This window comes from Pristis pectinata, chromosome 11 (genome assembly GCF_009764475.1).
Source record: "Pristis pectinata isolate sPriPec2 chromosome 11, sPriPec2.1.pri, whole genome shotgun sequence".
In the NCBI taxonomy this organism is placed as follows: domain Eukaryota; kingdom Metazoa; phylum Chordata; class Chondrichthyes; order Rhinopristiformes; family Pristidae; genus Pristis; species Pristis pectinata.
This window is the reverse complement of record NC_067415.1, coordinates 36,862,865-36,877,879: the sequence shown is the minus strand read 5'-3', so window position 1 is coordinate 36,877,879 and position 15,015 is coordinate 36,862,865.

Below are 15,015 nucleotides of genomic sequence, written 5' to 3'. Positions count from 1 at the left end.
CGGCTTGGTACAGCAACTGTTCTGCCCAGGACCGCAAGAAGCTGCAGAGAGTTGTGGACACAGCCCAGCGCATCACGGACACCAGCCTCCCCTCCTTGGACTCTCGTTATTTTGGTGTAGCAGCCAGCATAATCAAAGACCCCACCCACCCAGGACATTCTCTTTTCTCTCCTCTTCCATCGGGTAGAAGATACAGGTGCCTGAGGGCACATACCACCAGACTTAAGGACAGCTTCTACCCCACTGTGATAAGACTATTGAACGGTTCCCTTATACAATGAGATGGACTATGACCTCACGATCTACCTTGTTGTGACCTTGCACCTTATTGCACTGCACTTTCTCTGTAGCTGTGACACTTTACTTTGTACTGTTACTGTTTTTACCCGTACTTTATCAATGCACTCTGTACTAACTCAATGTAACTGCACTGTGTAATGAATTGACCTGTACGATCGGTTTGTAAGACAAGCTTTTCACTGTACCTCGGTACAAGTGACAATAGTAAACCAATACCAATACCAAGGAAGGGTGGGTTAGTAAGTTTGCTGATGATACAAAGGTTGGTGGTATTGTGGATAGTGTAGAAGGTTGCTGTAGATTACAACAGGATATTGATAGAATGCAGAGCTGGGCTGAGAAGTGGCAGATGGAGTTCAACCCGGATAAGTGTGAAGTGACACACTTCGGGAGATCGAATTCGAAGGCAGAATACAAGGTTAATGGCAGGACTCTTAGCAGTGTGGAGGAGCAGAGGGATCTTGGGGTCCACATCCATAGATCCCTCAAGGTTGCCATGCAGGTCAATAGGGTTGTTAAGAAGGCGTATGGAGTGTTGGCCTTCAGTAGTCGGCGTATTGAGTTCAAGAGTCGCAAGGTGATGTTGCAGCTCTATAGAACTCTGGTCAGACCACACTTGGAGTATTGTATTCAGTTCTGGTCGCCTCATTATAGAAAGGATGTGGAAGCTTTAGAGAGGGTGCAGAGGAGATTTACCAGCACATTGCCTGGATTGGGGAGCATGTCTTATGAGGATAGGTTGAGTGAGCTTAGGGTTTTTCTCTTTGGAGAGAAGGAGGATGAGAGGTGACTTGATAGAGGTATACAAGATGATAAGAGGCATAGATTGAGTGGACAGTTAGAGACTTTTTCCCAGGGCGACACTGGCTAACATGAGGGGACATAATTTTAAGGTGATTGGAGGAAGGTATAAGGGGGATGTTAGGGGTAAGGTTTTTACACAGAGAGTGGTGGGTGCATGGAACGCACTGCCGGCAGAGGTTGTGAGAGCAGATACATTAGGGACATTTAAGAGTCTCTTAGATAGACACATGAGTTTGTACGTTCTCCCCGTGTCTGCGTGGGTTTCCTCCAGGTGCTCCGGTTTCCTCCCACATTCCAAAGGCGTATGGGTTAGAAAGTTGTGGGCATGCTATGTTGGCGCCGGAAGCGTGGCAACACTTGCAGGCTGCCCCCAGAAAACTCTACGCAAAAGATGCATTTCACTGTGTGTTCTGATGTACATGTGACTAATAAAGATACCTTATCTTATCTTATTTTATGAATGATAGAAAAATAGGGGGCTACATGGGAGGGAAGGGTTAGATAGACCCTAGAGCAGGATAAAATGTTGGCACAACATTGTGGGCTGAAGGGCCTGTACTGTGCTGTAGTGTTCTATGTTCTACCTCTGTGTTGTTGTCTTATACTAATTTTTCAATTTTCATTCTTTTTTTCAAACTTCATACAACATTACAGCACAGTACAGGCCCTTTGGCCCACAATGTTGTGCTGACATTTTATCCTGCTCTAAGATCTACCTAACCCTTCCCTCCATTTTTCTATCATTCATGTGCCTATCTAAGAGTCTCTTAAATGTCCCTAATGTATCTGCCCCCACAACCTCTGCTGGCAGTGCGTTCCATGCACCCACCACTCTCTGTGTAAAAAACTTACCTCTGACATCCCCCCATGCCTTCCTCCAATCACCTTAAAATTATGCCCTCTCGTGTTAGCCATTTTCACAATGAAAGAAGAAAACCAACAGCTCACGACGAGGATAGGTCTTTCCTTTCTCTATTTTTTGTGATCTCCACCAGCTGTATAACCCACTATAATAACAACACACCCCAAATACTAGCCTCTTAAGCATCTTGAAAGGAAACCACTCAATTATTGGTGGGATTACTTTGGTTGCTCTCACTTAGCTCAGGAAATCCTTTCCAAAACCTGTGCACTTCTCTGTCTTTCTTTCCCCTTTTAAGATGTCCCTTAAAGTTTAGCTCAAGCAAGCTGATTGCAATCCAAAATAGAGAAAGTCCCTGGCTAACAAGATTGTGCTATACATGAGCAAGTGGAAAGTTGGTTAATATACTGTAGTCATTGTTATCTTCTGGCAATCTCATGATTGCTTTCAAGAAGAATTTCCCAGAATTCTGATGTTGTGTTGACTGATTTTTTTAAAAATCTTAATTCTTCCAAGAGATTACACTGGAACTTGTTTAGGGTCATGATGTTTACTTGTAACATGAAAAGAAAAATAGAGTAGACCACATAATGGGTCACTGATGCCCTATACTCTAATTCATTGCCTTACCAAAGCTGAAATTCACTTCTCATGGGAGTAGATATTCTATGTAAGCTGGCATGGTAGAGGTGGCAGCTGTGACTATAGATTAAAGGAGGATAGAAGAGCAGTGAATTGTTGTAAGAGAGAGCTAGCTGTGGTTGTATGGATATCGAAATTACTGAAGTTGAGAGGTTTTTCAATAAACAAGCTAAGAAAAGTTAGGAGAGAAGGTACAGTAAAATTCCAGTAATCCATTATCTGACTTTTTGGAAATCCTGATAGTTAAGCACCTGGTTCTGTTTCCTGCACTTCACTTGAACTTATATGGGCCCCATTCCCAGTCTCCCTTTAAACTCACTGGGCCCCATTTCCCAGATTCCCTTTAAAATCATTGGAGCCCTGTTCCCATTCTCACTGGTGTCCCATTCCTATGTTCCTTCTAAACACTCTGGAAATCTTTATTATACTATTGTGTATTATCTTAAAAATAAATGAATCAAGATTGAGCTGGTGCATTTTGAGGAATTACGTCCAACAGTCCAGAAAATCTGCCAGTCTAGCATTACCAAAGTCCTGAGGATGCCAGATTATTGGAGCTTCAGCGAAAAACTCAGTGTGGAACTCAGTAGTAGACAACTGGGATTTTAAAGGGGCTGGATACATGAAGAAGAAAAAGATACCAGTTACACAGAGGGAAAAATAACCATGATAACAAGCATCAATGATTTGGGTGCAGCAGACACAGAGAGTAAATTAGGAAAATGAGACAGATTTATACTAGGCTATCAGTGCGATTTTTCATAATATGATTATGGATGTTATCTTCTACATTCTTTTCCCTCTTGTCGAGTTCAGAAAACGTTAAATTCTGTAAGATGAATGATAATAGGCGTTTCTGGCAAATTTGCATGGTATGTTTAAGGAATGAAAGCCCATACTATTGAAGAAATTGGTGTGGTTTTCTGCACCCTGACCTTAGTGCAGCCAACAATTCCATGAAATTGGACGGCCTCCTCTCACAGTTTGAATTCTCCAGCTCTCCTGATGAGACCAGCAGTCATCTTTTAGCTTGCATCACTTACTACATCCTGGCTAATTTAGATATTTACACAGATTGAAAATACATGTAGTTGAGATTGCTGTAACTATCTTGGTAACTAACTAACTAAATCTGTGTGAAATGTTTCAACTTTTGCTCCTCATATTTCTTTTACAAATTCAAATAATAGTTCAGTGTCATGTTTTAATCTCACTTAACTTCAAATTGGCAGGCATTATGTATTCATCTTTGAATTTTGTTTCTGAGTTTTTGTTTTTATGGTTTGTACAGTTCCATGGAAGATAAGAAATTTTAACTGAATACAAACTAGGATTGCAATCCTTCCTGTGTAATAAACTCTTTCTTCCCATTGTCTACTGAATTACTTTGTAAGCTTAATATTACAGAAAATAAGATTGTTTTTGAAAATTGTGACAGAGCTTACATTTTAAGCAAATTCTCCATGTGTTATATATCGCAGCTTAATTATCAATGGAAAAATCTCAATTTGCTAAACCCACTGCACCATCCCTTTTTCGGATTATGTTTATTAATAAAGATAGATTGCATTTTCAGAATGACATTGGTCTTGAGAGGCATCTCACTGGCTGTCCAGGCCATTCAGATGCAGAGTCAGCTACTTATGTTCGCAAAGACCCTGTGCTTGCTGGGAGAGCATCTCCTGTCAGAAGAATTAGTATGGGGACACATTAGTAGAATCAAGGTTTCCAAAGGATCTATGGACCAGCTGTTCTTTTTTTTTGGAGGGGGGGTGGTAGGGGAAGTTCAAGAAGAAGGTTGTTATATATGATGGATTGCATCCTACCTCCTTTACTCCATCCTCTCCTGTTTACCCCCATTAGTGACAAACAAGGTGTGTTGATAAAACCAGATCTCTACTCAAGAAGCCTTTATTATGGGTGTGGAGTGGAAGATTTTAAATCTGGCCCCTCACTCCCATGGATCATTGGAAGCAAATTCCAATACTAACTACCTTTAATGCAAAAATACAGCAAAGAAAAAATTCTCAGCTGCAGCAATTGATTCTTAATTTCCACAATGTTCGGTTTTACAAACTCCTTTCTTCTGTTCATCTTAGATGATTTTGACAGCAACTGGGTGCCATATTTGTCATTCTAACATATCCCAAAACATATCCCAGTGATAGACTGTGACATATAGGGCAACATCTACTGGCTCTCCCTTTAGTACAATAACTAGGCAGCTAGGGATTTAGCAGAAATTTGAAGGATGCAGAAATTTGGGGAGATTGATTTGAGGAGATTGTGAGAAACATATATTTGGTTTTTCCCAAAAAGTCCATCACTTCAATTTTGCACTAAATATTATGCCAAAAATAATTTCAGGATCTTTCTTCTCACCTGAAGAAAATACCCATGAAAGAGAAGAACAGCAGTAATTTTGAATGCAAACATTCCATGGCATCTGAATATTTTTATTTCTTTAAAACACTGATGCTAATATTTATTTGTCTGTGAATGCTGCCCCTTAGTGGTATCCAGTTTTTTTTTAATACAATTCCATGGTATTCTGTAATAACAATATGCATGATGACAGGGGTGTACAAAGCTGCACCTGAGGCCTAATTCAGAATTTACTCCCTTTTCTCTTCAGATCACCAAATTTTTCAGTAAAACAATTGAAATAAATGTTTTATACACTTAATTTCAGACTCTGACTTACTGGATTATTATAGCCTCAAAGATGGAAAGCATTTTGAATTGTTCCATTAAAAAAGCATACATCTCCACTCCTAATATGGGCAATGCATGTAAAATGTAAACAGTATTTAAAAACTCCTGTTGAGCTCAGACCAACTCTGAAAAGCCTAGCATTATTTGGAGAGGTGCATATTATTAGATCCAGAAGTCTAAATCATATATGAAATACTTTAATAATTCACAGTGTTGTTAACATAAAATTATTTCACTAAACTTTGACAAGCCATCTTTTATTCCCCAGATTGTAAATTGTGTCCAGTTCTGGACTTCTCAGTTTTGAAAGGATGTAAAAACCTTAAATATAGTACAGGATATTTACCATAAAATCATGCAGGCATTTAGTGGTGTGGAGAGACTGGAGAAGCAGTAGTGTCCTCAAGCATAAAATTTAAGGAGCGATTTAACAGAACAGTTCAAAAATCATTTGGAGACTTGATAGAACAAGAAAGGGGAAGCTGCTTCCAAAGGTAGAATGGCCATTAGTCAGAGGATTTAAGCTAATTGACAAATGATCTGCAGGCAAAATCTAGAGAATTATTTTCTGCAGCAATTTATTATGACTTGCACTACATTATCCGAAGGGTAATGGGAAAAAGCCAATGGATGGCACCACAGTAGAACTCTGATAAACTGATGCCCGATTGTTTGAAAATCCTGATGTCTGGCATCTGGCTCACTTGTTAGTCTGGAATGTGAGTCAGGGGTCCGAAGTCCAAGTGAGATGTGTAGCTAGAGCCAGAGGTCTGGAGTATGGCCGGCACTGAGATCTGGACTGTAGGCTGGGCGTGCGGCCAGAGCCAGGGGTAGGTTTCAGAACACCAGAAGAAGGGAATGTGAATATGTTTGCAATGAAGCCAGGGTCTCAAATGCTTGTATATTTCCTGTTCCCCTTAAACTCACTCAGATCACTGGAAGGTTTACCATTCTACTATGTGACATGTAAAAAAAGTGAAATAAAAGTGTTTTTCAGTATTGATAGCATGACATCCAATAATCCAGAAAATCTAGTCCAGTACTACCAAAGTCAAAAGGGTGCCAGATTATAGGAGTTTAAATTTAATTTTATTTCTCTTTCAAAGGCCTGCCATGGGTGCAGTAGGCCAATCTTTTTGTGCTGCTTATTTCCATGATACAAAGCAATAGCCTCATCACAATGTAATCTCCAATTTATGTACCTCAGATTACAAACAGCAAGGCAACTTGTCAAACTGCTGGCTGGATCTTGCAAGGAAACACAGGAATAATTCCCAAAATTGCTGATCACACTTCACAAGCAATTTCCTTGATTAAACCTCATGCAGGAAAAGCAACTCTATTCATTTGAATGGAAAGGATTCACTGTGAGCGAGCAAGTTAATTTAGCTAATTTAAACTTTTTGAATGAAGGTAAGAGGTTGTGTTTAATTGTTTAAAAATGTTCCAAAGTGTTTTTATGTGGTTTATTTTTTTATTTAATAGAATTAAGATTTATTAAATTGGCTGATTTTTTTAGTTTTTGAATATTTTGTAATGTCAAAGACACAGAAATTTTCAAAAACTATCAAAATCAGCCAATTAAAGGCATAGAAATATTCAAGATTTCAATTAGTTTGATAGCTGGTTACACCAAGGCATGGGTTAATCAACCATCAATGAACCTTTCAGCACTTTTGATGGTACATTAGCTTCTATTAGATGTCAATCTCTCAATTAGTATGGCTGTAAGCTCTAAATCAAGCAACACTACTTTGCTATCTCTCTTTCTCCCTTCAAAGATCTAAAAACGTATCCATGTTATTGTCTTTGATTCTTGCCCCTCCTCCAATTACTTCCTTTTTGGAATCTATCTCTTTCGCTTGCAGTGGACATATGAGTTCACATGAGGAGCATTGTATAAATTTTTCAAAACTTGTTTCTTTTTATGCACAAGCCACATAAAACTGGTGTGAAATATTAGCAGACTGTGATTCATATCATAAACTATAGTTGCCATTTCAGCTGCAGGGAATCATCACAATTTGTTCTTTATCACATTAAGTACATTGAAAGTGATATCTCCACACTTCCATGAGAACATTTCATGACAGCAACTACTTTGCTGTGATTTTAGCACATTATGCGGGAGATAATGCCTGGGCAAGGACTTCATTACTTTTAAAAACAATATTTTTAGTCCTTTGTTTAAATATCCTCATTTTCATCATTTTATTTCCCTTTATCCTTTCCTTCCTGAACTAATAAGTCACTGAAATATGAATGTTCAGGTATCAAATCTTCTCTTCCTCATCTATGGAGCTATCCTACCTGTGTGAGCCAAGATATGTAACTTGATAGAAATATATAAACATAAAAAAGTAGGCCATGGAGCCCTTCTCCACCATTCAACATGATCCTAAATACCGTTCCTGTTTTCCCCCACACTCTTTGATGCTTTTACCATATCTACTGCCTTCTATATTTAATGACTTGGCTTCCACTGCCTTCTGTGCTAGAGAATTCCACATGTTCATCAACTGTTGGGTGAAGAAATTTTTCCTGATCTCATTTCTGAGTGGTATGCCCTGTAAACTGAGGCTGTGACCCCTGGTTCTGGACTCTCCAGCCAGCAGAAACATCCTCCCTGCATCCATCCCTTTACCTCCACAGATGATGCTTGACCCATTGAGTTCTTCAAAAAGTTTGCGTTTTTTTTGCTCCAGATTCCAGCACCTGCAATCTCTTGTGTCTCTCTGCATCCAACTTGTTCTGCCCTGTTGGAATTGTATAGGCTTTTCTGAGATCCTCTCTTATTCACCAAAATTCTCATGGACATAAGCCTAATTGACCAAATCTCTCCTCATATGTCAGTCTTTCCATCCCAGGAATCAGTCTTGAAAACCTTTGTTGCACTCCATGACAAGAAGACCCTATTTCAGCTGAGGAGACCAAAACTACACATTAAAAACTCCAGATGGGGTCTCACCAAGGCCCTGTATAACTGCAGCAAGATATCCTTGCTCCTGTACACAAATCCTCTTGCAATGAAGACCAACGTTCCATTTGCTAACTGCTTGCTGCACCTGAACACTTGCTTTCAGTGACTGGTCCCAATCTATCTCCAGCTTGATAGTAATGTGTATTTCTGTTTCTTAAGAACCAAAGTGATCCAATATTCCAAACCTTACATTTATCTATCTCATTCTGCATGTGTCAAGCACTTGCCCACCCAGCTAAACATCTTCTTCATAGCTCACTACCACCCACTCTTCTCCCAGCTTTGCCTCATGTGCAAATTTGTAAATGTTACATTTAATTCCCTCATTCAAATCTTTGCCATTAAGTTACACAACATCAAACATAATAGCCAAGTCTGATACTGTCCATGCTGGAAATCTACAAATAGGTTGGATCTAATGTTAATTAATATTTCTCCTCACAACGAAGTGCATCTCTAGTGTTTTGCTTCTCCTATGTTATCAGGCAATTGTTTTCAAAAAAATGGAAAACAATCATGACAACCCAAGTTTTTACTCATTTTAATACAGAAATATTGAGCCCAATTGCAACAATCCTTCTGCTGCCTTGATGAGATCACTCAATCTGACACACATCGTGAACAGAACCTTCAGACGTTTCTAGGCTGAATATCTGACCATGTTAACCGATTAAACCATAAGGCAAACTAGTCTCACTTATTTATCCCTAATTATGCACCATTTTCCTTCAACTTGGCAGAAATGGCAAGTCAAATTATGTCTCTAAACATTTCTACCATTATTAGTCTACAACAAGATGCTAGCAGCATGAGTGGACTGCTGATTTTTCTTTTCCTTATCAAGAATCAACTGCCATCCACACAACATCTGGCTACAATTTAGATTTCAGCAGGTTGGGGATGGTGGACCTAACCCATGCCCTACCATTTTGCTCTGCAGTGGATTGGAGCATCAACATGCAGCACCATAACCACATTAAGATCTAAAGTAGGAGATTTGAGAAAGTTAACATGAAAGACAGCAGGAAGCACCATATGGAAGATACATAAATATCACATTTTTCTTAAAACTGGGCTAATTCATTAAAATTTCCTAGTGAGTTATTGGCGATTTGAGTGAGAACAGACAGTGAAGTTCTACTGCTGCCTGCCTCTAATGAAATCCTTATGCTCAACAAGATTTACATTAAAATCTGTTCATTGGCAATGAAAATGACAACAAAAAATGTTGTATATTATAAACTTTGCAACTGCTGTAAAGCAGCAATTTCATTAAGTAGATACTAAGTACAAATAAAGTTCAGAAACTTTGGTTGGTATGGATCTTATACCCGAGGTAAGAAATCTGATTCAATACAACTTTGACTACAAACAAATATTATAAGAACAGGGGAGATTCAAGTTAAAAAAAAAAGTGGGAAGCAGGAGTGGAAATTTATCCCTTTAAGTCAATAAGATCATGGCTGAACTTGAACCTCACTTTCATTTTTTTCTGCCAGATTACCATGTCCCTAATCTGTTTTGAGACTGATAGATTTTTGATTTTGTCTTGAATATACTGAATGACTGAGCATCCACAGCCCTCCTAAGTCACTGAAATTAAAACATTTACAACCTCATTGTAAAGAAATTCCTCCCCATGTCAGGACTAAGTGGATGACTCTTTATTTCAACATGATGCCTCCTAGATCTGAACATTTCATCAAGATGAAAGAGACTCTCAGCATTTAATCTGTCATAATATGGTATTATCCTAATGAGCTCACCTGTCATCCCTCTATACTCTAGAAAGCATAGGCCAAAGCTTATCAATTGCTCTTCATAATTCAATGCTCATCACAGGAATCAATCTGGGAGATGTATGCCAGACTGACTTCAAGGTAAACATGAGGTTCATCAGGTATAGGAACCAAAACTACACACAGTGCTTCAAATATGGTCTCACAAAAGCCCTGTACAATCTCAGCAAGACTTTGTTATCTTTGTATTCCAAAATCCCTTGAAAAAGAGGTGAATAAACCATATATTCCAAATAGTTTTAATTGGTTGCTGGTGTTTGTGCTACTGGACCAGCTCACCCAGATCCCTTTGATAAGATAAGATTTCTTTATTAGTCGCATGTACATCGAAACACACAGTGAGATGCATCTTTTGCGTAGAGTGTTCTGGGGGCAGCCCGCAAGAGTCGCCACACTTCCGGCACCAACATAGCATGCCCACAACTTCCTAACCTGTACATCTTTTGAAATGTGAGAGGAAACCAGAGCATCCAGAAGAAACCCACGCAGACATGGGGAGAGCGTACAAACTCCTTACAGACAGTGGTTGGAATTGAACCCAGGTCGCTAGCGCTGTAATAGCGTAACGCTAACATTTACCAGCTAACCATTAAAAAAGTGCTCTGCTTTTCTATTCTTCCTACCTAAATACACAATCTCAGTTTTCCATTGAACATATCAGACACTATATACATCCAAACTCTAAATGAATTCACTAGAAATGCACGTATACCTTTACCCCTCATCCAATAGTCCAACTTGCTCCTGCATTGGATTTCAGAATTTTTCTTTGAGTTGGATCATGCTCGATCCAACCTGCCCCTATGCTTTCCACTGCCCACCCCTTGCTTTTCCCATAGTCACACTCACCGAGGTCTGGCTACCATAATTGTCGTGCAAACCAAAGCAGTCCACGTATTGAAATGAGGCCTCAGGCAATGCATCTTGAAGCCCTGTCCCCTGATGGCCTTTGGACAATTAGCTAATATTAAAGGCCTTAAATGTCTATGATATCCAGAGACATTTAAAAACAGTTCAAATTGATATAATTTAAAATTAAAAATCAAGAAATAAATAAATGAAATATTTACTTGAAAATACTTTAAACTATTGAAATTAATTGAAAACACAGGGGCACAATAAAATGAAGAAAAAAATAAACAAACTACTTGCTTGCACTTAATTTTTCAATCAAGTTTGGTGACACCTCCCACCTGCCCAACCCTCAAATGAATGGCGTTGTGCTCCACACATCAATCATGGCCAGTGTAAAGTTGAGGCATCTGGTACTTCAACTCAGTATACATCTGCTCCCACTCTGGACTTGGAAGTCAGAACCTAGTTTAGCTATGCGGAGGACTTTGCCAGCAGTTCTTTATGGAAATACTGAGAAAAGGCAAATATGTTTAGGTTCTTTATTTTCATACTTATTTATAGCAAAATAATCTTGACCTGCCAATCAGCATGTACAGCATTAACTGCCGGAACTTACATTCTTTTCGTGTTGGACGGTGACTGGAAAAGCAGAGTGATTTGCCACTCGTCAATCTTCTGCTTGCTTACCACTTCCCCTCAGTGCCCTTAGGAGCCAGGAACGTCTCATCATCTACATCTGCAGGTGCCCTCCATTGCCAGCAATCCTGCTCCTCCAAGATTTCTCATGCACCTGCTGAGTGACGAGAGACCACTGGCTGAATGAAATCCTGGATGGAAAGGCATCTCTGGCTTAGTTTGAGATTAAGGTGAGACAGTGTTAAATTTCATTATAATTAAATCAAATCTTATTCCACGATGTAAAATTCTTCTGGCATGATGAATATAGATTGTTCAATATTCAACCTGTTATATTTAGAGAGGGGGGAAAAATCCATATAGTTATAAAATCCATATAAGGAACATCCTTTTCCCAGAATGGCACGAATCAAACCTCAATGTTTAGTATTAGTTTACTGAGTGTTTTGGTGATCAAAATACCTACATTAATGTAACACTCTGCTATATTGACAGCACACAGAACAGTAACTGGGGGATCAATGGACTGAATAGTAGCCAAAGTATTAAAAAAAATCATAATTACAATTGTAACAAATTTATATGTAAAACTATCAAGATGTAAGCCAATCTGCATTAAAATAAGCTAGGAAGCAGAGGTGAGTGCTGAACTACTTGAATTAGAATTGAGGATTGCAATAAGTTAAAAAAGACAGGAGGCATTGAAGGGATTCAAGCAAAAGTAAAGTTCAAGAATGAGGCATTGTTGATTTCTACAAAGCGCTTGGAATCTTAGAATGTTACAGCTCAGCTGGTTGAGATTCAGCTTATTATACCTGTACTTTAAAGGGGAATGGACAGATGCATTTGTGAAAATCATTGTATCACTGCAAGAATATTCAAACGTGAACAAATATAATGAGTGTCACATCATTAGTTTGACTCTATATGCCATGAAAATCATTTAAAACTCAAATCAGAGCAATATCATAATAAAAATTAATTTGAGTTTTAAAGCATGAGAAACGAAACAGCCAATCAGGATGGTAATATTTCCTGCATCTGCAATATTTTGTTTAGGTGTAAGAATTAAACATGTATTACATAACACTTATAGCATATAAATAGGTCACTCTGTCTAGATGGTCCAGGCTGCTATTTATGCTCCGTTTGAACCTCCTCCTCCTTCATACAGCCCCATCAACATATTATTTTATTCTTTTCTCCCTTCTTTTATCTAGGTTCCTAATATGTCAATGATAGTCACCTCAGCTGCTCGAAGTGGTATCAGTTCTACATTATCACCACTTCTCTCGAAGTCCCCATTAGGTTTTTTGGTGACTGTTTTATTGCTCATGGTTCTGGTTTCTACTCCAAAAAAATGGACACATCTTGTCTAAATCCTACTTAATCCTCTCACAATATTGAAAGCCTCTATCATGCCAACTCTCAGTTCTCTTTTTTGAGAAAAGAGCCCCCAGTGTATTCAATCTTTCCTGTTAGGTATAGACTCCAGTTTGTATTACCATCATAGTTAACCCCTCAGAAAATAGTAGCCCATGCCTGCTTGCAGCAAGGTGTATAACATATTATGGTACAAGCTGAGTAACTGGCATGTAACAGTCACATACAAGTTTGGACAACAATCATCTCCAACAAGACAAACCATCTTCCCGTGACATTTAATGGCATTACCATCATCAAATTGCCACATCATCAAAAGCCATAAACTAAACTGAACCACCACATAAATATTGTGGGTAAAATAATCAGTCAGAGGCCAGGTATCTTGTGGTGGATGACTGCCTCGTCCACCTACAAGGCACAAGTCAATTGTAGTGGAATACATTCCACTTATCTGGATGAATGCAACTCCAACAAGTAGCTCTATGCCATTCAAGTCAAAGTAGCCACATTGGCAGTCCATCTACCATCTTAAATAACCATAACTTGGCAGACAATTTTAGACGCACTGCAGCAATTCACTAAGGTTTCCTTAACACCATTTCCCAAACTCTTTAGCACTACCAAACAGAAGAAAGAGAGAAGCAGGTAAATGGAAACATCGCCATCTCCAAGTCATATTCAATCTTTCATATGTATCAAGGTTCCTCTTTCATTGCTGGGTCAAGGACAAAGGAAGAGAAAGATATGTGGCCTTTTGAAGAATGGAAATGATATGGATAACTGAAGAATATCCATTTCTTCTAAAGAAGTACATAATGTTTTGAAAAGGGAGAATTAATCAAGAACCTGCCTTGGGCAGACCGCAGGTGATCATGTATAGATATCTGCTTTTTGCTCAGGTATCAACTGTTCTATTCTATAAAAGATAACAAAATATGCATTTTGCACTTCTGGCATTATAATGTATAAATTTTTGATATGTTACTTTTTCCAGCGCCACATTCATTTTCTATTTTTGCATTTCCACTGTTGTGCGTCCATTGTTAATTACCAACAACATGTTCTGATATACAATGCCAGATTTTTAAGCAAGAAAAAATTAACAGATGGTGTATTAGAAAAGTGTAAGAAAACCTGTGTTAGTTCTGAACTTGACACATTATTGGTGTACCACCAAAAAATATTTCAGAATCAAATATACCATTGTAATTCTTTATTAACTATTAATTATCTTTTTCCTCTCTTTTTTGTTTAGATTTTCATAAAATATAAAATTTCTGTTTCATATGGAGTTCAAGTTCAAGTTTATTGTTGTCATAGGCATGCATACACAGAGTATAAATGCCATGAAAATTAGCTTTATGCAGCAACAGCACAGTACATTACAGACAAGGACAAACATAAACTTAAATTAACATAAATCATACATAACTTACATGTGTACAAAATAAACGGAATAAACATAACGACACTAGTGAAAGATTGAAAGAGAGAAAAAAAAAATCCGAGGTAGAATTAAGGTTTTTCAAGTTGGTTCACGAACCTGATGGTAGTGGGGAAGAAACTGTCGTTGAACCTTGAGGTATGGGTCTTCAGGCTCCACCTTGATGGTAGCATCGAGAAGAGGACATGGCCCGGATGGTGGCGGTCCCTGATGATGGATGCCGCCTTCCTCAGACATCACCTCTTGTAGATGGCCTCGATGGTGGGGAGAGCCGTGCCTGTGATGGAACTGGCCGAGTCCCCCATTCTCTGTAGCCTTTTGCGTTCCTGTGCATTGGAATTTTCATACCAGGCCATGATGCAACCAGTCAGAATGCACTGCTTTGTACATCTGTACATGCCGAATTTCCTTAAACTTCTAAGAAAGTAGAGACACTGGCGCACCTTCTTTGTAGTTGCATCTATGTGCTGAGCCCAGGATAGGTCCTCCGAGATGGTGACACCCAGGAACTTGAAGCTGCTCACCCTTTCCACCAGAGAGCCTTCAATGAGGACTGGTCTATGTTTGCCTGACCAAAGAACTTCAGCTCCAG